The sequence below is a fragment of the Dermacentor silvarum genome, chromosome 8 (genome assembly GCF_013339745.2).
Source record: "Dermacentor silvarum isolate Dsil-2018 chromosome 8, BIME_Dsil_1.4, whole genome shotgun sequence".
In the NCBI taxonomy this organism is placed as follows: Eukaryota; Metazoa; Arthropoda; class Arachnida; order Ixodida; family Ixodidae; genus Dermacentor; species Dermacentor silvarum.
Genome location: NC_051161.1, coordinates 92,950,884 through 92,975,913, shown reverse-complemented (window position 1 = coordinate 92,975,913; position 25,030 = coordinate 92,950,884). Strand labels below are relative to the sequence as shown.

The 25,030-nt window shown below is 43.5% G+C and overlaps 1 protein-coding gene and 1 long non-coding RNA gene across 2 annotated transcripts in view; both read left to right on the top strand.

Moving 5' to 3' along the window:
* Positions 1-25,030, top strand: part of LOC119462752 (uncharacterized) — a 351,136-nt gene that overhangs the window by 135,421 nt on the left and 190,685 nt on the right. The gene's annotated exons all lie outside the window — the stretch shown is intronic.
* On the top strand, positions 117-24,603 carry LOC125947816 (uncharacterized). Its single transcript, XR_007468513.1, has 7 exons — positions 117-236; positions 4,600-4,705; positions 6,426-6,511; positions 9,216-9,348; positions 16,922-17,039; positions 20,895-20,931; positions 24,125-24,603. It is a non-coding gene; the product is annotated as an uncharacterized LOC125947816 (long non-coding RNA).

Below are 25,030 nucleotides of genomic sequence, written 5' to 3'. Positions count from 1 at the left end.
GACCACAATGCCCTCTGAAACGAGAGACTGCCAGCGCTGTCGTAGGTAATCTTGGAGGTGAACCGGTCACGTGGGGCGCGTGACCCGCGCGAGTCCCGCGCTGGTTCAAATAGTACCACCGTACCACTAGTACGCTCGCCGGCTCACATAGCATCCGTTGAGGTTAGGAGGCCGTGGTTCGGCAGGACTCGGCTGCGTAAACACTGCTTCGCTGGATGGGCCACACATACAAAGCGGTAAGCGTCAACCTCATGACTACTGCAGTGTTGTGCAGTTTCTTGCGTACTTCTTGCGCTGATTTCCTTTCTCGGACGAACACGGCTGCTCACGCTGAAGTGTTCAGATCGTATAGTATCATTATGCTCGTTCTGTGGCGAAGCGAAGACAATACGCCATTTCTTGTTGTCTTTTTCTGTAATCAGAAAAAGACTACTGGAAATCCCGCTTCGGAATATTGGCCTAGATATATCGGAGCCTGTGATCCTATCTTTTGGAGCCTCTATTGCGTTCAGCCACAGAAATGCTTGATTAACAATCCAAAATTATCTAATTCAATCTAATCGATTACCACGCTAGTTGATCGTCGCCCTCCCCACCATAGTTTTCTTTTATTCATTTATTTTATGGCGATAACAATTATATGGGCACTCCAAGCGCATTTCTGCCGTCGCCGTGATGTTCCGTATAAAGTCCAAGGGCGATAGCATCGCCGCCGCGCGTCATATGCTGTATGTGCAGGTGAAAGCGCGCGACGGGAGCCGACGATCGCGGCTCAATCTGGCGCGCGCAAGAGAGGGAAGCTGTCAGGAAACGCGCCCTCTTCCGTAGCGCGAAAGGCCGTGGGGGGTGGGAGAGGGGGGGGGGGGGGCGATGCTCTGCGACAGCAACTTGCGTATTTCGCGACCGCGCCCATGGGGAACCGACGAACACGGCTCAATCTCGCGCTCGCCTTATCTTGAAAGCGATCAGCAGGCGGCTCATACGTACCTTTGTGCGTGCGGTGTTCTCGTCACTCAATTTGCGTTGAAGCGATACGCAGCACGAATGTCACTTCGCTCGCTGCTGCTGCCACGCTTCCCGACGCCAGCGTTTTGACAGCGAGTGTCCGCGGTCATCGAGTGTGATGTGTTCATGTTTGCATGTGCGTGCTGACACCATGCTTGTTAATTTATTTAGTAAGCGAATACTTCCAAGTTTATACGGCCAATAAAACTACTATGCTTACTTCGTATAGCTGTCTATAATTTGATATCGCAATCGATGCTTCGCGTTCCGGGAGGTACTGCGGCTTTTTTTAACCTATTAATTATTACTTTTTTAAAGTTTTATTCACAGCTTTCTTCTGATTGTTTTTTTTTTACTCACAAAGTTTTACTTTGTAAGCTTCAGAGTTCAAATCCTTAATCCCCTTAATTGTTTTTATACACCGAATTTAAGCACCCAATTCATGGCCAATCCCCTACTGTGGGTATGCACCCCAACCACTCAGGTCAATAACATCACACGGGGCACTTTATCCAATTGAGCACGATCGAAAGTTCCTGTGTGACACAAACAAGACGCTTCGCACTTGGTTTATCCCAAATAACGCTTCCCCTTTGGTAGCATTTGGTTTCTGCCAGTTCTTACAGCTGTACAGTGCTAGTTATTTTCACCGTGGGGACATACGTCCCACTCATGGCAGGCTGGCTACGAGAACGTTGTGGGTAAAAATGTATTTATTTTAACGATATTGTGCTTACCAGTCAAGTATTACATGGCGCGCGGAACTGTCACCTTCTAATTAAGGCATGCACATTCTTTTTCATTCTTTCTGTATTTTTCTGAGCTTTTCAATCACTTAAAGGGGCCCTGAACCACCCCTCTGGCTTGGTGAAATAACATAGTCTGCGGGTAACATACGCTGCTTGTGAACATGCGTCTCAGCCAAGTTTTGCTGTCATACACGGTGCATGGAGCTCGCAAGCTGAGCGCGAAGTCAACTTTCTCTCAAACGCTCTCGTTTCAACAGAAGCCATGATCCTCACTCTCTTCTGTGTGCTAATTATTACATAATAAAGCACATCCAATATGCGGCGGCTATTGGTCGCTGCGGTCGGTTGCACCGCGGCCGCCACGAGGTGCTGCCACAAGTCCACTAGCTAAGCGCACTGCGGCTCGCTGAGGACAACCGCGTTTGGCTTACATTTAGCGCGTCGTAGGCACCAAAATCGCAAGTCGTGGCGTCTACGTTAACATCCAAGATGCAATTTGAACTGCGCGCCACGGTGACATTTTGAAGGCGGAGCATTGTGGCCCTGCCCCACTCTGCCGTAGCCTTCGCAGTGCAAGGCATTGAAGAAGGAAGGGGAGCACAGCGGAGGCAGTGTGGCAAAGTATTTCTGAAATAGCCTATTTTCACCTCAAATGTATTTCTCCACTTCAATAAAAAGTGGTTCAGGGCTCCTTTAGTTAGGTCACATATGCTTCGTGATCGAGAACTGAAAAAGACTGTCGCATTGCGTCATGGGGGTCCCATTAATACTATAACAAACCAGAAAAGGACAGTTTTATGGCGGCCATATGGTGCACTTATTTTTACTTGGGAACAAAGATGCCTCGTACCGCAAATAATATCAGCACTAGCTAACAAATACGACATATCCATAGACGACTTCACTGTTATAGATTAGCTATATCTGACAGCACGTTGGAAGAACAGATACCATCTTTTGCAAAAGTTCACAAGAAAGCAGCTCTTGCTGGACCCAGCATTCGGCTGATCAAGCAGCATTGGGCTGATCAAACAGCATACAAACCAGACAGCAGCCAGCAGGAAGTTGTTCATTTGGGCACACACCCAGTGACCTCATATATGTCTGCTCTGCAAATACTATGTACTGCGGAGAATGAGGTGTGAAATAAAGGCTCGTCTTTGTCTGTACCTACATATGTACACAAATGTACACACCTATATGGTACAAATAAAAGCTTTGTCAACTGCGTAGCCTGCCATCTGAAGGATTGCGGGTTCCAAGCAATAAACCTTCTTGGTTTTGTTGGAAACAGCACTGAGCTAGCCTTGAATAAAGTCCCTGCACACACACATATATGTATCATATCTAGAGACTTTAGTCTTGGAGAAAGTGCAGATGTCGCACTAACTGCGCAGAAAGTGTATGTCCCACAAAACACATTTGAAGTGAGACTGCCAGTGAGTGTTCTATTTGCCTTCAAGCCATAATTCAGTTATCCTTCAGACTAAGTGTCACTAGGAGCAAATGGGAAATCAGACTGATAGCGTCCCAGCTGATTACCTTTAGCCTATCTTACTATTTAAGAAAACTGGTGCAACATATGATTATGAGGTGTATGGTGTTTAGTCAGTCCTCTTCTGCCACCAGGAAAATGTTGTAGTCCTAATTACATGGCTAATTACATAACATTATTTTTCTTATTTACCCATAAAGGGCTTCGACTTTCAATGGGAAAGCTGTCATTGTGTCCTAAATCACCCCATTCAGTCATATTCAGCATGCCATGTCATGTGAGCACCATTGTTGAACAAGCACTATGACTAGGGCTGCAGCCAACGTATGCACGTATGTACAAAAACTTTTCATGGACCCTGCTGTACTTAGTTTCCTAGGTCACTGTGTTATTCAAGTCGGACCCATGCTCTGTTCCCCATCTGGGTTCAAGGCATTTACAACTTTGCTCATACAAAACTAAATGGGCCTGCAGCATGTTTTCTTCACAACTGAGAACTCACCAGACTGAGTGCGTTGCCTTTCGACAATTATATTCCCACAGGAATTTTCAAAAAATGACTGTAATAATTTCGACAGAAACCATCTCGCAATGATGCTCAATGTTAATGTGATTACCAATAAAGCAGCGTAGCGACACATCATATTGCCACCACAGACACAATTGAGAAGTGGCAGTCTCGCTGCTAGCCACAATGCCAAATGATACCACAACACAGCATAGCTTTCTGTAACCACTGCACCCCATTTGAAACTTCGTAGCATCCTAGGTATCCTGGTGGCAACTTCATAGCAATAGCTCCACATCAAGTGGCTGCGCTCGATGCAGAGGTGTCTGTTGCGGGTGGGGCTCTATCACTTTAAATTAAAGGCTAAATACCCCTTGTCACTTTGGCGCGTATTTTCTAGGGAATTGGCCAATGTTGGCACATACCAACATTGCATACGCAGAGGTGTAGTTGTTTGTTTGGGCACATATCAGTGGCATCTACCCACTAACCCAGTTGTCTACTAGGCCAGCCAGCAGCAAGTTGTTCATTTGGGCACATCCCCAGTGACCTCATATTGTCTGCTCTGCAAGGCAGCATCCAGTGCATACCTAATGGCCCAAGCAAGGAGACAACTTAGGTCACTAGGTGAAAGAAGGTAAATGCAAACAGACAAAACGTAATTGTGTAAAGTACTCAAAGAATGCTAATCACATTGACAGTGGAGATACATAGAGCACAATTTTTACCTTCCCCATTCCTCCTTGGCACAACAATTCTTCCTCGGCTGAGGTGGCGCTGAGAGCAGTGCTCTGCCTATTGCTCCGTTCTTACTTTTTCTTCTTTTTTTGGTACATCTATAGTGACCATTCAAGGTTGGCATCTGAGAAAGGTGATTGAGAGCAACAGAAAAGCGGCGACAGTGCAAGCGGGACACATTAACATCCATTCCTACGCACCTATTTCCAGGTACAGTTGTCGTCAGCTCTACCAAATTTTGTTGTGACATCTAAAGATGGATTATGATAAAGTGTCAGTAGATTTCTGCATCAAGGTATATTTCTGCACAACTTTCTTAGATCCCGTTTTAGCTCACTACTGTCACAGGTAAGCAACTATCAAAAGATCTGAAGGAAATGTATCCTTCCAGAACCATTTTACAGATCCATGTACTGTGGGTGCAGGAAGAATGACGCATTAAAGAGGGTTGAGAACAAGCTTTCCCCACAGGGGGTCAGAACCTTTTTCTTTAGGCTACATACTGGGACGTTGCTTGTGAAAACTCCATGTCGACTTAGTATTTGCCTTTAGTGTCCCTTTAATATGTCTGAAGTGTGCTTGTATTGTCCATTTGTGTGTCTACACATATTGTAAGTAGCGTGTGTTCTACATCTTTAACATTATTTATATGCAATGAAGAAAAAGCAAAGTGCGATTGTGGCCTAATGGTTACCCTCCTAAGGCCCCTCATTCCATATATTGCTCATTGCCTTAAATTTCTTGCTGTCGGAAACGACTACTCGCAAATGATTATACTTAAAATGCTCATTCTGGGTATGAAGTCCACGTGCATGTGGAACTGTACATAGTAACTGGTTTACTTATATACAGTGGAACCTCGTTGATATGATTCTGCATAATACGTTTTTTAGGGTAATACGTTTCTTTTTATTTTCCCGATAATATGACTGGGTTGGATAATACGTTGGATGATACGATTTTTGGATGATACGCTTTATTTTACGGTTCCCTTGAAGGTCGTATCAATGAGATTCCACTGTACTTGTCATCCACGTTCAAGAAATTTGTCACCAAATTGACCTATAGACCTCTGTGTTGTCGCAGACGGCGGAAAGCAACCTTGAAGCGTGTATCACATTCTTTTAGGTTTCATGAAAGTACAGCATGCAGCTGCAACATGCCACTGTACTACACGTAGTTCCATCTTCATCCCTGTGTTTACGCAATGAAATGCAATTTTTACCTTAACAAACATGAAGAGACAGTTACTTCTTCCATGCACACAGAGATGCTGTTTTTGGCACCTAACTGTGGTATTGAAATTTAAAAAAAAATTTTTTTTCACGTTTGTAACATATCTACTAGTAGACAATAAAAACGAGCTTGAAGAATGATTATGTCGCACAGCTGTATTCGTGTCTTGTGAGGCTTTAGAATTGGGCTGCTGTGCTGGGTTACCGAAGTTTGATCCCACCATCAGGCACGCAATTAATTTTCTTTCGAGTGCAAGCTATTCGGTGAGACGGCAGCAGCAGCACCCAGCAGCCACAGTCAGTAAAGTCCGGTAGGGTTGTCAAACTTTGCTTTAAAACATTTCTCGACTTTGATGCCCCTAAAAATTCAAGTACTGCACCTGCTACTTGTAACCCACTGCAGTAGCGCAGTGACTAGGCGTTCTGCTGATGAGCATGAATAAGTCACGGGTTCGACGCCAGCCACGGTGGCCGCATTTTGATGGGCAGAGAATGCAACAACGCTCGTGTATTTCGATTTAAGTGCATGTTAAGGAAACCCGGGTGGTCAAAATTAATCCAGAGTCCCCCGACTACAGCGTGCCTCACAATCACATTCTGGTTTTAACACATAAAACCCCAGAATTTAATTTAAAGAAGTTTCAACCTGCTACTTGTGACCTAGACCCTTTCTTTGGTTGCCACTGCTGATTTAGAAGATGGTTCGGACCAAGAAACAGGGTACACGTTCGCGCCAGCCGTCGCTCGTTCATGGAGCTCCAATCAGCGCCAACCAAGTCAGGTAAGACTGACTGCCAGTATGACATAGCGATATTTTCACCTTTGTCTAATTGGTCTGCTTCTCATGTTATTGCCATGTGTCGTTTCACTTTTAGTCGCTGGCTGCTTTTGTTCAATCATTGCTCGATGCAAGATGTGCTTAATTGCTGTATCTGAAATGTCACGAATATTGTGACATATTGAGACTTGTGTTTCCAATCAGATGGCATGCGTGAAGCAAGTAGTGTTCTACAACTCGAATCTACGTGAGCACAAATGATTCTCCTGGAATTGGGCATGTGTAAGTAGCCGACAAACTTCAGCAGTAGATTTAGATTCAACAACTATGCTCGGCACTGCCATCATTTCAGTGTTGCTTTCCATTCTGGGTACAATTTCACCCGATGAACAGTTTGATTCTTCATTCATTCTTTCTGGTAACATTTTCGCTTCTTCACCATCACTGCACTGTAACATTAATAAGTCACACTACAGACCAATGGATGATGAAAACCCAATTGTCAAAATAGACTGAAATAAAATGATTGATGGATTGATTGGCAATCGAGCTCCTGAACACCCCACTTTCCTGACCCACTGTGGTAGTTCAACAAAGTCATAATGAGTATACCTATGTTCTATCTGATGTTCCTCGTAACCGTACGGGTACTTCTTATTGGTCTAGCTGGTAAAACATAGCTAAAAGAAGAGGGCTACAAATCAACTTATGCAGACGAAGTCGCAAGTGCTTGTATACTTTGTCTGTGTATGTGTTAGTTTGCACCCCTTTTCTGATAATACATAAGCGTATCTTTATTCCATTTTAAAATTGGCAATCAACAATTCATATTTACTTTATTATATTCATGTTTGTTATAGCAAGACTAAACAATTACTCTAACAGAGCCGCAGGCTGAACTTAACAAGTTTCAAAAAATTTTGCTCAGGCCTTTTTTTTACCGGTCAAAATACGAGAAAATACTTCGAAATCCGTGACAGTGGCACTGGAGCTGTGGCGAAATAAAGAAATTGAACTTTGACTTTCGTTTTCTCTTCTAATAAGTAACTTATTACCGTAAAATAAACGAAGATGTCATTTTGAAAGAATACCAGTCTAAGCTGATTCAATGTTTCTTTTTAGTATCCCTTTAAAGAACCTGCTTTAAGGTGGCTTAGAGGCTATGGTGTCGGGCTGCTACACAAGAGGTCGTGGGATCGAATCCCAGCCGTCGAATTTTGATAGGGGCGAAATGCAAAAATGCCCTCGTCCTGTGCATTAGGGGCACATTAAAGATCACCTGGCGGTCAAAATTAGTCCAGAGTCCCCCCACCACGGTGTGCCTCATAACCAAATCGTAGTTTTGGCACGTAACACACCGAAATTCAATTCAATTCAGTATCCCTTTAAAGAATGCCGGGTGGTTGAAATTAAGGCAGAGTCCCAGCTGCCCACGGTACTTCTCATATGCATTAAAGTGTTTTTGCAGGTGAATGCCCTTAAATTAATTTTAATTTTGCTCCTATTCATCCTGGGAACAAAAAAAATTGCATTTCACCCATAATGCAAAGCAGTGACGTGATAGCTGGGAAAATATAATGTGCAGTAAGCCCTAGACTACTTCGTGCAGTGTTTGTCGGCATTAACAGAAATCTCCTTTCGAAAAGTAGACGTGCGAGACATATTCGTTCGCGGAGGTTGCGCCTCCTGGTGGTGATGTGGAATAACTCTGCTTCTCTTCCTCGCCTTACCTATCCGCACTTAGTCACTGGTCTCTGTTAAAGCAACCCTTTAGCAATTCTTACTGCTGGATTTGTTTGGCAGACTTGTGTCAGAATAGTGTTCAGCGGCTTTGGTGGCCACTTGAATAAGGATGGTGAAGGTGGCCATGGGAGCAAGTTAGGTTGTTATTGAACATTGTCCTTTCGGAACAGTTTCAGCATTAATTCAGAAAAAGAAGGTTATTCTACTTAGAAGGAAAATTTATGATGACCTATAAGTTGCAGCTAAAGGCCATACCTTTTATTCTTGTTCGAAGTATCTTTGCAAGATAAAATTGTAGTGCACCTCGGGAGATATGGCTAAACTGGGCTGGTTGGTACATCATTAGGACAAGACCAAACAGTGCTTTAAGACAGGACGCTGAGAGCACGACGGTAATAGCGCCTTGTCTGGCGTGCTCTCACGACTACTCGCAAACGATTATACTTTTCTCGAGTGTGTGTTGTCTTAAGGCACTGCTTCTTCTCGTCCTAAGCAGTACACCTGCTTTGTTCAATAGAAAGATTTGCCTGCATCTGCAACCATCTCAGTATTAATTCACCAAAACCTTCATGATTATTTGCTTGAGGAAGCCTTCTTTTGTATTTATTTCCTTATTTCATTCTTCCCAGCATGTGCTTATTTTTACTGCTCTTTGATTTTCATAGGCATGGAGCATGGAAACGTATTTGCATTTAATGACATATTCATACCTTCTTATGTCTTTTGTCTCTATCTTATATCCAATGGGGTTCAGACATAATTCAAGTCATTGCACATACATACATTTCTCGTGTAATTTGCCACAAAGATGACTTGAAATGTGGCTCCTTCCCTCCCTGTGCCAACAACTTTACGAGGCTTTACATACACATATAGACATAAAAAAGAAATGTAACTACCAGCTGTAGCTGTGGAAAAAAAATGTCATGCTCCTGACCAACATCCTCACTGTTGTTGAGTACAGGTACCTGGAATTACTGGTTGAAGATCTGGAATGCACGGTGGAATCAACACTCGCCACAAGCCAAGCCATCGCAGACCGTATCTGCCGCTACACAGACATGTGGTATAACCACATCATCCGCACAGTACCCAAGGTAAATAGTGTGTTGCTAGTTCTGTCTGCACTGTTTTCTCTTTTGTGTGCTTGATGTGCAACTTGGTAAAAGAAGGCAGTGTCCCCCTCCCCCCACTTCCCCCCCAAAACAAGGGAACCTTTTTCACTATGCGAAACAAGCATTGACTGGATCCTAGTGCATCCATTAGTACATGTTGAAGGCATTTGCGGTTATGTGGAATAATTGGCAACATTGCTGCGTAGGGTACATGCAGTTGCGTGCATAAGCAGATTCTAAGGATATGTATGGCAATGGTCTCCTTTCTGCCAAAGGTAGCAAAGGCTTATGTCGGGTAGCAAAGGCCTTATGTCACAAGGGCAGCAACGTATATTGCGGAATGGAACATAATGCCTGATTCCGTGTTTACATCACTTACCATGGATACTTTCCTGGATAACATCAACAATTTGATATATTTTCTGACCCTTTGCCGTGACGCTTATTTACGTGTTGTAGCTTTTATACGCAAGTTTTGTGTTTTTCTGTTATAAAACTGTTCCCACCCCCGCATAAATATTGAGTGTATCTTTGTTTTGTAATGCCCGAACACAATTCTGCATGAAGGAAAATTAAAACAACTCGTTCACTTTATTTCTGGTCATGGAGAGTACATTTCTATAAAGACAAACACAATTAAATGTTAGTTTCCGTTAAAACTTATTTCATCATCATCATCAGCCCATGTTTATGTCCACTGCAGGACTAATTTATTTATTTATTTAGCTAGTAATTAATTAGTAAACATCACGATGGCATGTGGGAACCCTCACCAAATTTCGGCATCGCAAACAGAAAAGCGCAGTGCGTGCACAATGCGCTGACAATTATGTCTGCACAGTATCAAACTGCTACATGGCACAAGAATGGCTGAAATCTCAAATGAGAGCCCGTGCGCGCTTCCTCTTGACAAGCCCTGCTTCCTGCTGGAGAATCAAGGTCCTTAGCATAAACACATCTACGTCATATGCACCGCCTGCAACGTCGCCAATTATGGCACGCGATTCCGGTAAATTGTTCAACGAAGAACGACCAAACTTCCACTGGTATGGTGTGCCACTCGTCAAAAAAGAAGGGAAGAAAAAGTTACAGTGACGATTCACTTCGTGAACGCAGGTTACGCGCAAGCGAATGTATGCCACGAACACACACACAGCGAGCACCACGAGATCGAAACACGAGGACGCTACATTGATCTAGACGGTGCAATGCCTGGTGTACCACAGGGAAAGTGCACATTGCTACACATGCAAAGAAGAGACGCCGCAAACACGCACTGCGAGCACCGCGGCGTCGATGCACAAACGGAAAGGGTGCGAACGCGGCGATTCTCTTCTCCACCTCCAGGCGCCTTCCTCCTCCGTCACTCGCTTCCCTTGCGGCGACACACATGATCTCGCACATTTGACAGACGGGGCATATACGCTTGCGCGTAAAAGATGAGTCGGAGCTTGTGATCTAGACGTGACGCAGTCCCTCGACTCCAATAAGGGAGAGAGCTGGGAAGGAATGTCTCTTGCAGATGCTAGTCAAGGCAAAAGGAGAGTGTGTGTCTGCTAGCAGTGGAGTTTACCGCTTCACAGCATGACGAAGCGCATTTGAGTTTGGCCTATCTCCTCTAATAATAAACTAATTTGAAAAATGCTTGTGGTGTAATGCTCCCTTGATGTTGCTGCACATTTCCAGTGTACAGAACCAAAATTCTCAATGGTGCTTCGTAAGGGTCCCTTCAAAGCTGAGCAATATCGCAGCACAGTTATGTCATGGACTAAGTTCTGTGTGACGTTAGCAATACAGTTGTCACTGTATTTCTTAAGTTACTGTATTTTCCTCTGTGTTTAAGGTTTACAATTTGCCACGTCCCCACACTGCACGAAATTTAATTGTGCCTGTGGCTACCGTGGATTCTTGACTATTCACTCGTATAATGCAAATTCTGGCTAAATAAAATAAATTTTTTAGCTGCAATGTTTCCTATACATTTTACAATCACTCAATTCAAACAAGCCCTTTCACTTACTTCGAAGTCTTCATCTTCTCGGGGCAGAGCAACTTTGACTAAAACAGTTGATGAGAGCACATTCATGGTGGTCATGTTTCTAAAGCGGAAACATGCTCACATTTGATATTCAAGCCGCTGCTTAAACTCACTGGTGCCAACAACCCTGCTGTAGTACCTTTGCAGCATTGACATGCCTGCCAGTGCTCTGGAATTTTCTGTAAGGTTTAAGAATTTGGGCTCGTTCTACAATCTTACAGATGTTGCACCAAGTATTGCGAAAGAATTTATTCTGTTCTTGGAAAAGCTTTAAAGATGTTGAAAGATGGGGCAAGGCAAGATGGCAAAAAAATGCACACAGAAAATGAATTGTGACGGTACCTGTGCCATCCTCTTGAGGCAGCGCAAGAAACGTTTATTAGGACAAGTTTCTGAAGTAGGCCAAATCTGCAAGAGCAATGTCATTGAAAAAGCAGCCATGATCGATAAACTATGTATTACTTTTTATGCTATTCCAAGTTTGCTGCTGCATGAATTCTGTGTCTAAAAAGGTAAATCATTGCGAATAAAATGCACATGCATTTCAAAAAATACCCGTCGTGGTTGCTTAGTGGCTATGGTGTTGGGCTGCTAAGCACGAGGTCGCGTGATCGAATCCTGGCCACGGTGGCCGCATTTAGATGGCGGCGAAACCCCAGCTGGTCCAAATTATTCCGGAGTCCCCCACTACAGCGTGCCTCATAATTGTATAGTGGTTATGGGATGTAAAACCCCATAATTGTCTTTATTATTTAAAAAAATGGGTGCTCAGGACAAACTTTTTAAAAAATGTGTGCTATACCCCCTTTTCTCTGTCATGTCCTCAAGATTATTACGAATTTTGATGTGCACGTGTGCCTGCGTGTGTGTGTGTGTCTTGTACTGACTATTCTGTTAAACGTTTGATCATTTAGATTAATATCTCTGGTCTCTAGGTGTTCAAATTGCCCCCAGTCGAATGTACGACTGCTGTGGTGATATTTAATCAATATGGAAAATTGGTAGGCAGTTGATTTGGTGGGCAGTCATTAGCACCGGCTTTCTGTCACAAAGTTTGGCAATTATTGATTACACATTTCCTGCCTTTTAACTATTCCCAGCATTATTTTCTTCTGTTATTTCTTTCTGATAAATGTTTATTTGTTCCAGCTGCTGACAAAATAAAGAAAAACATGCAGCACTATTCTTTGTTACTTGCACTTCATTAGCTCCACAATGATGGAGCCAGAAATTGTAAATAAATCTTCTTGGTGTGTTCATACATGTACACACAAAAACATGCATCACTCGTGGGTTGTGATTCAAGCAGCAATGCATTTTTCGGTGCACGAAATAGATATGCTAAAAGCTCTGGTCCATGTTAGGACTGTATGCCAGCACGTGCAGGATTTATTGAGAGTGACAGCAGCTTTGAAAGATTGATGTTGATTTGTTTTCTATAGAACTTCTCCTAAATATTCCCGATTGGCTTTCTATAGCACTACTGCAAGTTTTTTTTCCATTCGTACAGATACAACATTCTGCCATTATTAATTAGTTAGCACGTGTATGTGTGCATGCGAATGTATGTGTGTGTGTATGTATGTATGCCAATGTGTATATATATATATATATATATATCATATTTTACTATATGACACATGTTCTCTTATACATACACTTTTTTCTAGTTTGGCACCTTTAAGTGTTATTAAAAATTGGAGGACGCTTAAGCTTTGCCTTTAAGAGTGGAATGCAATAGCATTCAAAGATCCCTGACTGCGTCTTGCGTTTCCCAGCAACTGCAGCTTATGTAACCGTAATGTTGTTCAGGATAGACAAGACAGACAGACGACAGTGACAGGATAGAACAGGAAGGACAAGGATGTGGTAAAGGACAGGATAAGTGTCCTGGGGGTTATTCTGTAAGAGTCCACCTAGTGGACTGTCCACTTGCTGTCTCGATTGGCAAGTGCCGCTGGAGCCAATCGCAACAGTCGAAGTGGATAGTCCACTAGGTGGACTCTTACAGAATACCCCCTCTGTTGTCTATTCTGTCTGCGTCTTTTTTAATTCTCTGTGTATTCATCATGTTTTTCTATATGTTTGTTTGCACTCTGGTTAGTCTACCTTTGAACACATCAGCCATGGTTGGGGCTGCCCGAATATTGTTTTGTAGAGTGATCACTAAAATAAATTTCGACATTCAGGAAGGTCTTGCTTACTCTCAATTTATGAAATACAAGCAGGTGCACGCTTTTTGGCATTTGTCGGTTTACATCAAAACATCCAATAACTAAATGAATATAACTTTTTCCGCTTCAGGAAGTGCTCAACCGTCCTTACATGGAGGTGTGGGACAGCGTGAGTAAGTGCATAAGCGACAATTAGCGGTGTTTTGTTTCTCTGAGTATTGTTTGTAAAAAGCCCCGTTTGTGTAGCGTGTTCAGTGTAACACAGGCGGAAAAGCCCCAAACCGCAGAGTATTGCACTGGTTCCACTTGATTAATTCGCTCACCTTTCCTTAAAGGCTATGACTGGAGAGACACCGGCACTCCTATCGCTATGACGTAGAAAGTGACATCACATGACATGCGTTTGCGCCTTTGACATGCATTTGCGCACTTGGCTGATAGTCACTGAAAACGAAATATTATGGTAACCGTATGAGTTAAGCAAGCAATGCACACAGGGCTTGTAGCATGCTCGCTTGACATAACATCTGTCAAAACACCCTGCGCAGAGATGCATGTGACTTGCATGCGTGCACACGGCAAAAGCTCAGATTGAGGAGAAAGCGGTTGAAGATACACATATTATAATAAACCGGTGATAAATTATCGTCCCACGATAATTCTGGCCAAAGTGGCAAGCTGCACTCCCCGCAACGAATGCTGTGAACAGTAGTGTTATTGTGACAAAAGTACGTGCAGCTACTTTTATGAAAGATCATGCAAACTGAATAACCAAAATGAAAGCATCGGGTTTCCCGCTCGCTAAAAGCCTTTGCTGCCCTACACACCAGAGTGGGATGTACATGCTAGGTTGTTTTGCAGCCAAGACGCCACACATTCGAAGCGTGTTCAAAACGTATTGAACCTTCTCCTTTCTCACGTAAACCAATGAAGTGCTGGAGGCTTACTTGGGTGGAGATATCGAGGGGACATTCATGCACATGCGCAAATTTTTTTCCACCAGCAGAGCGCGTCAGTTGCTGGCAGTTGGCCCATGGAGGAGGACGCGTAGTGAGCACTAGTTGGATTCCACTAAGTTGTAAAATGATAGAACAACACGAGCAGCGATATTGCATCAAATTTTGCCAAAATCTTGGCGATACTCAAGTGGAAACCATTCGAAAGATTCAACAGGCTTTCGGGTATGATGCCATGAGCACCTCGCGGATAAAGGAGTGGTACAACTGCTTCAAAGGTGGCTGCGCATCAGTAGACAGCGAACCACATTCAGAAAGACCCTCAAGCCGTAATGAGACCGTCATTGAGCAAGTGCAGACTTTGGTCATGGGGGACTGTTGCGTCGCAGTGCGAAAACTTGCGGACACAATAGGGATAAGCATTGGATCAGTACATTCACTTTTGACCGAGGATTTTGGCGTGAGGAGAGTGTCCACGAAATTTGTACCGAAACTGCAAACAATGAAGCAGGAGCAGCTCTGTCTGGAAATCGCGCAGGACCTGCTGGACAATGCAAACAGTAACCCGAACTTTCCGGACACAGTGATCACAGGCAATGATCGATGTCATGGGTTTATGGGTACGACCCAGAAACCAAGATGCAGTCGTCACAGTGGAAATATCTGGCCAACCCCAAGGCCAAAAGAAGCATGGCAGGTCCGTGCATCATGAGTACCCACCACCAAACCATCGCAAAGGAATACACTACCAGGAGGTTCTTCGTCACCTTCGTGATGCTGTGCGGCACAAATGACCGGATCTGCGGGCAGCAAAAACTTGGCAGCTCCATCATGATAACGCAGCCGCCCGTTTTGCACATCTGATTCAGACCTTCTTTGCCAAAACACAACATTGCTGCGGTTTGTCAGGCTCCATCCTCCCCCAATATGGCTCCATTTGATTTCTGGCTATTTCCCAAGCTGAAAATGCCACTGAAGGGAACCCAATTTGAGTCAAGAGAAGACATCATGCGGAATGCCACGGCCCGGCGGATCACCATTCCAAAAGGCGCATTCCAGAAGTGTTTCCAACAATGGTGGGAGCACTGGGGGAAGTGTGTGCATTACCAAGGAGACTACTTTGAAGGAGATTAGGGCTTTGTACCTCCTAATCAATAAGTGTATTTCTGCTGACCAAAGGTTTGATACTTTCTGAACACACCTCGTACAACACTTAAAACATGCAAACACTTGGAGGTAACTGCGGCTGAGCCGATGGAAAGGTCAGACACTTTGTAGCTGGTATCACATGATGTGGCTTTCTACGTCACGGAGAGATTCCATTAGATGCTGCCGCGATAAGTCCTCGAGGCCAATATTCAATTTTGATGCAGCATGTGCTTTACATGAACTCATTTTCGCTGATGTCTGTGTCCACTTCTGTATTGTGTAGATAATGAATCCCAAGCAAGGAAAAAAAAATTGCATTTTGTGCTTTTGCTTGGTGCCAACACCAGGAAATAAACAAACTAGCAGTCACTGTCATTCATTGCAGGTGTACATTTTGAATGTTTACGGTGGAGGACATATGTGGTGAATATCCCCTTGTATGTTATGCATAGACATCAAACTTCCCAGATTTAACTAAAAAACATCTCGGCGATCAAGCAGTCAAGCAATCCAACAACTTTATTTCAGCACTTTAATCAGACAACAAAACCATCCATAAGGCTTGACAGTGCTTGTCCCCCCCCCCAACACACATACTACTAGGCTAGCAGTGCAAACAATTCGTTCAAAATGAAAAATTAAATCAAGCAATTTGCAGGCCATGGGCGACACTGTAAAAGCTCTTGAATAATTATGAACACATGTGATTTTGTAATGCGCATCCAAAGCATGGTACATGAGTGTTCTTGCATTCTGCCCCCATTGCAATTCAGCCACTTAGCCAGTCCGTCAGGTTAACAAGCAGTGTGTACAGAACGATATATAGAGCAATAGCCATGCGGTGAACAAATATAACACAAAAAAGTCAGCTTCACAAGCTTATAAGTGTGGCAACCTAACACAGGTGGGAACTCAAAACATGTCAGCACATCAACCTTAATCATTTGTGTCACACAAGAACATGGTTCCACACATGCAGAGTGCAGTATGAGGAGAAAAGATATAATACAAATTTTTATGCTAAAGCATATTTAGCATTACTTGAAATCACAATGCAACATAAAACAAAAATCGGGCAAGTAGATTGTACACATTGGGACGAGGGGGGGGGGGGGGGGGTAGAGGGCAGATGCATGGAGTGTGCTCCAAAGAACTGACACCTTAAAAATTGTGTGCGCAAGTTCTACACGTTTTGAAGCATTCATTCATGCAACTACGGCTGCCTTCTCTATTTTCAGCCTCGTTACCAACTCCAGACATGTCAATGGCCCCAGCATCGTGTTCAAGCTCTGCTGGCTCATCGCTTGTAGCCAGTATCTCTGGTGATGTTGACCCATCAACCTCTAAACAGCTACAGTAAGATCAAGCAATTACTGCTCCTTTCATAAACAGTAATACCGAGATATTCTATGGGGCGCTTGCGTAAAGCCAAATGACCCTGCGCTGCAGTCTGGTGATGTTGGCTTCCAGCGGCCACTGTGAGGGATAGACACGGACAGAGTCTAATAGTCTAGTTGCCCGCACCACCATGTGCTTGTATGTATTGTACTGTTTCTCCAGCGATCCTTCACTGAAAAGAGCGCGACAGAAAAATTTGTCTCGATTTTTAATGCTTTATTGGATACTTGTTGACCCAGTAATTATGCTGTGGAGCCTCAATCCCCGAGAGTGCAACAAATAATTAATTACGTTTCCTTTTAAGAACTTCGCAGATGCATGGCCATACAACCGTTCACTCATATTTCACACTAACTGTGACAGAGGGGTCATTGCATGCCAAGCATTCCAGACACTGCTCTCGACTACCTCAGATTTCTAAATTTAAAGAATTCGGACAGTTCAGTGCATCATACATATAGGTCCCTTCAAGTTCTTTTTTTGTAAAAAAAAAACACACACACACAAAGAAAACCAAGTTAATCACCCTTTACCAAAATTGAATTTTCAACAAGGATGAAACTACCAATGAAATAAAGAAGACCTGCCTTGTACTATAACTGGAGTAACGTTCTGGTGGCCTAAGAACATTGTTATTTAATACTTGCCTAAATTTCGCATTTAATTCCATATCTGCCATTTTTTATTCTCTTTTCTGTAATGCCAAACAGTGCTGGTTTTACAAATTTATATTAAGGAAATTATTTTCACGCGGTGGCTACTTGAGCTACAGCTACAGTTTTATGCATCCACCACTGATATATAACGTCATATGTACATTTTCTTGCCTTGCAAATTAAATGTTTTTCCATTGTAAACAGGTGAGGATTAATCAGGGTGATTTTTGTTTAAAGTGAAAAAATGTTTTTCAAAATTTGCTCTGCACTACAAGCCGATATCAATGCTGTCCTGGTTTAGTACGCAATTAAGTGTTACTATATGTACCAATATTTCAATTTTAGAGTTCTATGTTACACCTACGCAAGCATGGTTCATTGTGTTTATTGGTATTCTTGTCCTAATACTGTACATAATGAAGCATGGTGGTGTGGCTCCTGGCACTCAAATAATCATTCTTCTTGAGCAAGATGACGCACCACCAGATGTCATATGTTTGTATGTGTGGTGATGGCTTGGGTTTAACTACTGTGTTTTATGCACTTCTGGAGACTTTCACCTCTTCAGTCATTGCTTAAGACGCGAGACTGGCACAGAGAACGATGAAACTTTCACGTGCCTTCTGTTGTGATCAACCTCAGAGTGAGATTGGCTCTGATTTTTTCAACACTATCTGTTAGCACTTACAGGGCTGTGAAAGCTGTGAAACTTTTGAGGTTACGAGTTGTAATGGCGTGACTATTTCATCATGAAAGGGTCGCCTAGCTGCCAGGTGCTTTATGGTATGGCAAACACTTTTGCCGTGTTATGTTGCAAAAGAAAGGTCCACTCTGCTGCCACACTAAGATGTTTTCGTTGTGGTACTGATTTAAGAAGTCTCTTTTATTTTTGTACTGAGATCTTAGTACAGTACTCACACCATCATCGTTATGTAAAATAAGCCTTGAGGGTATACAGATGTCCTGCTCCTGCGCCACTGATTGGTTCAGCAGCTTTGCAACTGCAGTACGCTTAGTAATGTAGTGGATCTTTCTTGTTACTGGGAATTCATTCTCTTCAGCTTGGTCGAAACTTCTCTTTGAAACACGAATGCCACTACTGTGTCTTGCTGCAAACAGTCGGAAATCACAGCAGGGGACCTCACGAAAAGTTCTCAGCTCTTCTCTTCTGTACATAGGTGTGCGAGGACCGGATAAATGGAGACGCACGTCTTTCCAATGATATGATTGCAGGATGTCTTGCACGGTGAAGCCGAGCTGCAGTTCTCGGGAGAGTCCATGAGCGCAATTGCCTTTTGTCAGTTCAGCTTTGTTTCAAGTTGGCGCAAATAGCAAGCCTGCTTTTTGCTGATGAAATGGCAGACCTCCAGTTGTTTCAACATCTGCAAAACAGTCACGCACTGACGAAGGGGACGGGGGGGGGGGGGGGGGGGGTTAACTCGGCCCCCTGGGGCCAAGTTAACCTCCCCCCCCTCCCAGGCGTCAAGCCCCACCAGCACAACGTGTACGTTCAGCCTTCAGTGCTCTGTTCACTTTATTACAATTCAGGAGGTGGCTTGGGGTCGAACTTTCCTGATTAACAAAAACACTCTATCATTGTCTTGTATTTATTCATTCACTCTGAAATTCAAGGTGGGCCAACCGCGTGCTCAATGGCTTTGCGTACTGAAGCAGCTCTAGGGGGAAAAAAGATGCAATTTGCGCTTGTAAGGGTGAAAATTGCCCCCCCCCCCTCCCCCCCAAGAAACTCCCTGCCCCTCCACAAAAATTCAGCCCACCCCTGGCAGAGATCCTGGGTGCGCTACTGCTGCAAAAGTATTTCAGAAAATTTGTTGGGATGTAGCAGAAGTGTTTCAAGCTGGCAGTGCATGACATTGACATACTGTTGCACTTGCACATGGCCCACTTGTTCACCGTCTTAATTTGAGCATCTGCAAAGCAGCTCTTCCATGCCATCTATGCCCAGACATTTGTCTCACCGGCCAAGCAAGCACAGTTATCTGTTTACACCTGAAACCATGGTTGCCAATAATTGCTGTGTGGTTTCCTCAAAGGCTCTTAGGACGCATTAAAAACTGCAATTGACAGAGGTCGCGTGACCAACCGCGACTGGCAACCAAGAAGTGACTCTCAGGAACCAAAGTTCACACTGGCAAACACGATCTTCCATCACCACAACCGAAATGTCTTGCGATTGGTGTCCATTAGTGTCTACTCACACCATCATCATGTAAAATAAGTGTGAGTGTATACAGATGTCCTGCTCCTGCGCCACTTATTATTAGTTCAGCAGCTTTGCAACTGCAGTTGCGCAATTGAAAAATCGAGCAGCGAAAAACTGACCTAAAACAGTCGCTTTTCGACCAAAGCATCCATTTACGACCACTTGCAATGGATCAGCTTTGCAAACGACTTGGTTTTGCGACCTCTGTGAGTTGCCCATGTTATTGAGCCTTCATGCACAGCGCCAAATTGAAGTTTTGGTGCCGCATACGTACACTGACGCTGTACCACCTACCAGAACGCCATGTGCAGGGTGTGTATACTTTCAAAAGTAGAAAACACACGTGTCCTGTTCGAATTGCTTTTCATTCAATATGCATTTTCCCAATTTTATCAGTAAAATGCAGGGCAGCTTGCATAATGAGCACCAATGAGCTACAGAGCCACCATAATTACCTGTGTCACTTGCCTAAAGCCATGTAGGTGACAGCAGTCATGTTTCTTGATCCAAGGATGACATGCGAGGTAACTCTGGCTGTGACAAGGCGACCTTATGATATGGCCAAATACTCTACGTGTTTGCAAAATGGCACACTTCGGCCATACTAGACGGCCACGCCAATACACAAGCTATCGCAGCATGCCAAGCTTCCTTCATTTACTTCTCTCTTTTTCATGTACTTTGCACTGATGGAATCCGGAATGACAGGATATTCAACCAAGAAATTGTAGATCTTGCAGTCAAGGCCCTGCCACCGCTCCACTTTGTAATATTCAGCAAGACGTAATAGACATAGTAATAGCAAGACGTATTTCACCCATCCCATTGTGTCTTTACATCCCATTGTCTCTTTACTTAATCACAATGAGTTGCGCTTACGTGGGGCTAAGTGCAGCAGCTTCTGGCATGTAACTTTCTTTCCGGCTCTTGCAGGCGAGCCAAAGTTATGGCCAGTGTAGAGGCGAAGAAGGTAAGTGCAGTGCGTTTTCTGAAAATTCTGCGTGGCCAGTGGCGGATGTCACATATGTGCACCTTGCGTGTGTGTATGTGCCATATTTGTAAGTTGAAGCCAGCATACAATAAAGCTGTTGCCACAAGAGTACTACTCTGGTAATTGCGACTTCGCTTGACCATGTCTATCTGGTCTTGTGTGAACCTAGTCTACAAAATAATTAGCTCCTCACTATCACGGCTGGCACAGTCAAAGAAGTTTGAAGTGCTAGTTAGAACTGTGTTAGTCGTAAAAGTAGACTTTCGTTAATTCGACTTTTCATTTAGTTCGATCCCAATCCAAAATCCCCGCTAGCGCCCATGCACTTCTATGGGCCTTCACCGGATAATTTGAACTTGACCAGTCGGCACGCACGCGTCTGACCCTTATGGTGGCCCCGATAGCGACCCTTTTAGTGGCAGCATCTGTCTCGGAAGAGCTATTGAGGACAGTGAAAGTGTTGAACACACGTCATCTCCCGTCGAAAACGCCTATTTTTGGCCTGCGCTAGGAATATTATCAAGCAATAACCGTAGCTCACAATGTCTGATTACGGTATTTCCCCGATTTTAATGCACGCCTTTCTTTTTCATGAAAATTGGGCCGAAAATTGCCTGCGTGGTACAATCGAATACATAACAGAAACCGCCTTTGTGGCGCTTGCATGCTTAACTGCATAACAAAAGTGTACTGCGGCGAAGCTGACTTTAAAAATTTATGTGGCGAAGCTGGTTTTAGAAAACCAGCTGCCATTGTGCAACATATATTAGACCCTTGCTCATTTTTCTTGCTAAGAAATTGGATGCATGTTACATTTCTATTTTAGGAGCTCTAATGTTGTTTCTACTGTTAGTTCTACGCTAGTTTTGCCCACACTGAAGGTTGGCGTGCACTCGATTCGGAGGGTGTGTTAGAATAAGGCAAATATTGCTAAACGAAAGTCTGTTTTGGCAGTTTTCTCTTTAATTTGGTTAATCCTACCCGGCAGATAAGTCGATCAATTTACTCAGGGTCGAATTAACGGAAGCTGACTGTATGGTGTTAATCAATTCTTTGAATCTGCAATTTATTGATGTTTCAGATACTAATACTGTTTTAAGCGGCATTGTATTATTGCTAAGTACTACTGGCATTATTAACTGTAGTGTTAGTGCCTTAGTATAGTACCTTCATCATAATCATCAGCCTATATTTATGTCCACTGCAGGACAAAGGCCTCTCCCTGCGATCTCCAATTACCCCTGTCTTGCGCTAGCGCATTCCAACTTGCGCCTGCAAGTTTCCCAACTTCATCACCCCACCTAGTTTTCTGCCATCCTCAACTGCGCTTCCCTTCTCTTGGTATCCATTCTGTAACTCTAATGGTCCACTCATCCTACGCATTACATGGCCTGCCCAGCTTCATTTTTATTTCTCTTAATTTCAATTAGAATATCGCCTCCCCGTTTGCTTTCCGATCCACACCGCTCTCTTCCTGTCTCTTAAGGTTAGGCCTAACATTTTTCATTCCATGGCTCTTTATGCGGTCATTGACTTGTTCTCGAGATTCTTTGTTAACCTCCAAGTTTCAGCCCCATATGGTAGAATGCAATGATTTTGCACTTTTCTTTTCAACGACAGTGGTAAGCTCCCAGTCAGGATTTGGTAATGCCTGCCATATGCACTCCAACCCAATTTTATTCTTCTGTAAATTTCCTTCTCATGATTAGGGTCCCCTGTGAGTAATTGACCTAGATAAACGTACTCCTTTACAGACTCTAGAGGCTGATTGGCGATCCTGAATTCTTGTTCCCTTGCCAGGCTATTGAACATTATCTTTGTCTTCTGCATTACTATAATCTTCCACCCCACTCTTACACTTTCTCGGTTGAGGTCCTCAAACATTTGTTGTAATTTGTCCCCATTGTTGCTGAATAGGACAATGTCATCTGCAAACCGAAGGTTGCTGGGATATTCGCCATTGATCCTCACTCCTGAGCCTTCCCAGTCTAAGAGCTTGAATACTTCTTCTAAGCATGCAGTGAATAGCATTGGAGAGATTGTGTCTCCTTGCCTGACCCCTTTCTTATAGGTAAATTTCTACTTTTCTTGTGGCGAATCAAGGTTGCTGTTCAATCCTTGTAGATATTTGCCAAGATATGCCTGTATGCCTCCTACAGTACTCCTTGATTACGCAATGCCTCTGTGACTATTGGTATCTCTACTGAATCAAATGCCTTTTCATAATCTATGAAAGCCATGTAGAGAGGTTGATTGTACTCCGCAGACTTCTCGATTACCTAGCTGATTGATGACATGAATATGATCCATCGTAGAATATCCCTTTCTGAAGCCAGCCTGTTCCCTTGGTTGGCTTAAGTCAAGTGTTGCCCTGATTCTATTGGAAATTATCTTGGTGAATATTTTATACAATACTGAAAGCAAGCTAATGGGTCTAGTATAATTAAATTTTTTAACATCTCCCTTCTTATGGATTTCTTTAATGTTGGCGTTCTTCCAGCTCTCTGGTACACTTGAAGTCGTGAGGCATTGCGTATAAAGGGCCGCAAGCTTTTCAGGCATGATATCTCCTCCATCTGTGATTAAATCGACTGTTATTCCATCTTCTCCAGCAGCTTTCCCCCTGGTCAGGTTTTGCAAGGCCCTTCTAACTTCATCGCTAGTTATAGAAGGAGCCTCTGTATCCTGTTCATCACTACTTCGAATGAAAGTAGCTTGGCTGCTCTGGGTACTGTACAGGTCAGTATAGAATTCTTTCGTTGCTTTTACTATGTCATCATAGTACCTTCATAATTAGTGCTAATGGTTATAGCCTGCCATCCGAGGTCATGACAGCCTTTTTATTCCGTATCTGTCATGATGCATACTGTAACTGCACTGCACAGGCATTGACAGGTGTCTCTGTGACTATTCACATTTTACCCAAATGACAGATAATCAGTAGAGGCGCGCTCATCTCCCAGCTGCTGTGGCTGCATTCTGCTGGAGGCTTAATGCAAAAACGCTTGCTTGGCGAGCATTTGGGTGCATGTTCAACAACCCCAGGTAATCAAAATTAATCTGGGGCCCTTTTGTGTGGTGTCTCTGAAGGCTCCTGCATTGTTTGGCTTGGCAGCCAAACAATAACACATTTTTGTGACCTACATGCTCTTGTGTGTATGTGGGAACCCAGAATCGCTGGACCATCAGCAATGCATCGAAGGTGCCGCCGAAAGGGAGCCTGGTAACTCCAATCAAACACGTCTGCACCGGTGGAAGGGCATCGGTCATCACACCTAAGTTTAACATCCGGCAAGTACAGCTTTTCACTCAATCATTGAAATGAGGGATTTGCCTAAAACATTAAATAGGCACTGATTTCAGCCTTAGCAAAGAAACAAAACGCAGCATTCTATATATGAGATGTATTGTGGTGCGAAGGCACAATCACGAAGAAGACATTTAGACAATGTCGCAGGTGTGTGTGATGCCCGTGACATGTCCATGTGTCTTTGTGTCTTCTTTGCCCAACAAGTCCTCCTGCAGTATATTCGAGATGATTTGGCAAAGACATCAAGCAATTATAAAAGAAGTATAGTAGAGGTAGAACAATCATCTTTTTGCAGCTTGACATACTTTACCCTGGCGTACATTAATATTGCATTAATCATGGACTTGCTAAATCATCAATTATCTTTCCTATTGTATGTATTTAGTCCATTCTAATGCACCCCCGATAAGCCCAATTTTTACACGCATTTGATTTTCATGGACACAAATTAAAAATGCAATGCCATTGACTATAGCATTCACCTTGATTTTTAAACCTAAATAAATTGAGAAATGTGACAGCCCTGATTGTTCAGTCACCTAATTTTTATGGTTAAGAGAAAGAGTAACGGTAATTTGTTCTTAATTGAAAAAGTGAATTTTATTGCATTTGAGCTACAGTGGAACCACAGGGCTCAAATGCAATAACAGTCAATGTCCGGGACTCGAACCCGGGATCACCGCCTTTCCGGGGCAGCCGCTCTACCATCTGAGCTAACCAGGTGGCTACCAGATGGCAGGGCGAAGTCGAATTTGTCGACAACTCGAA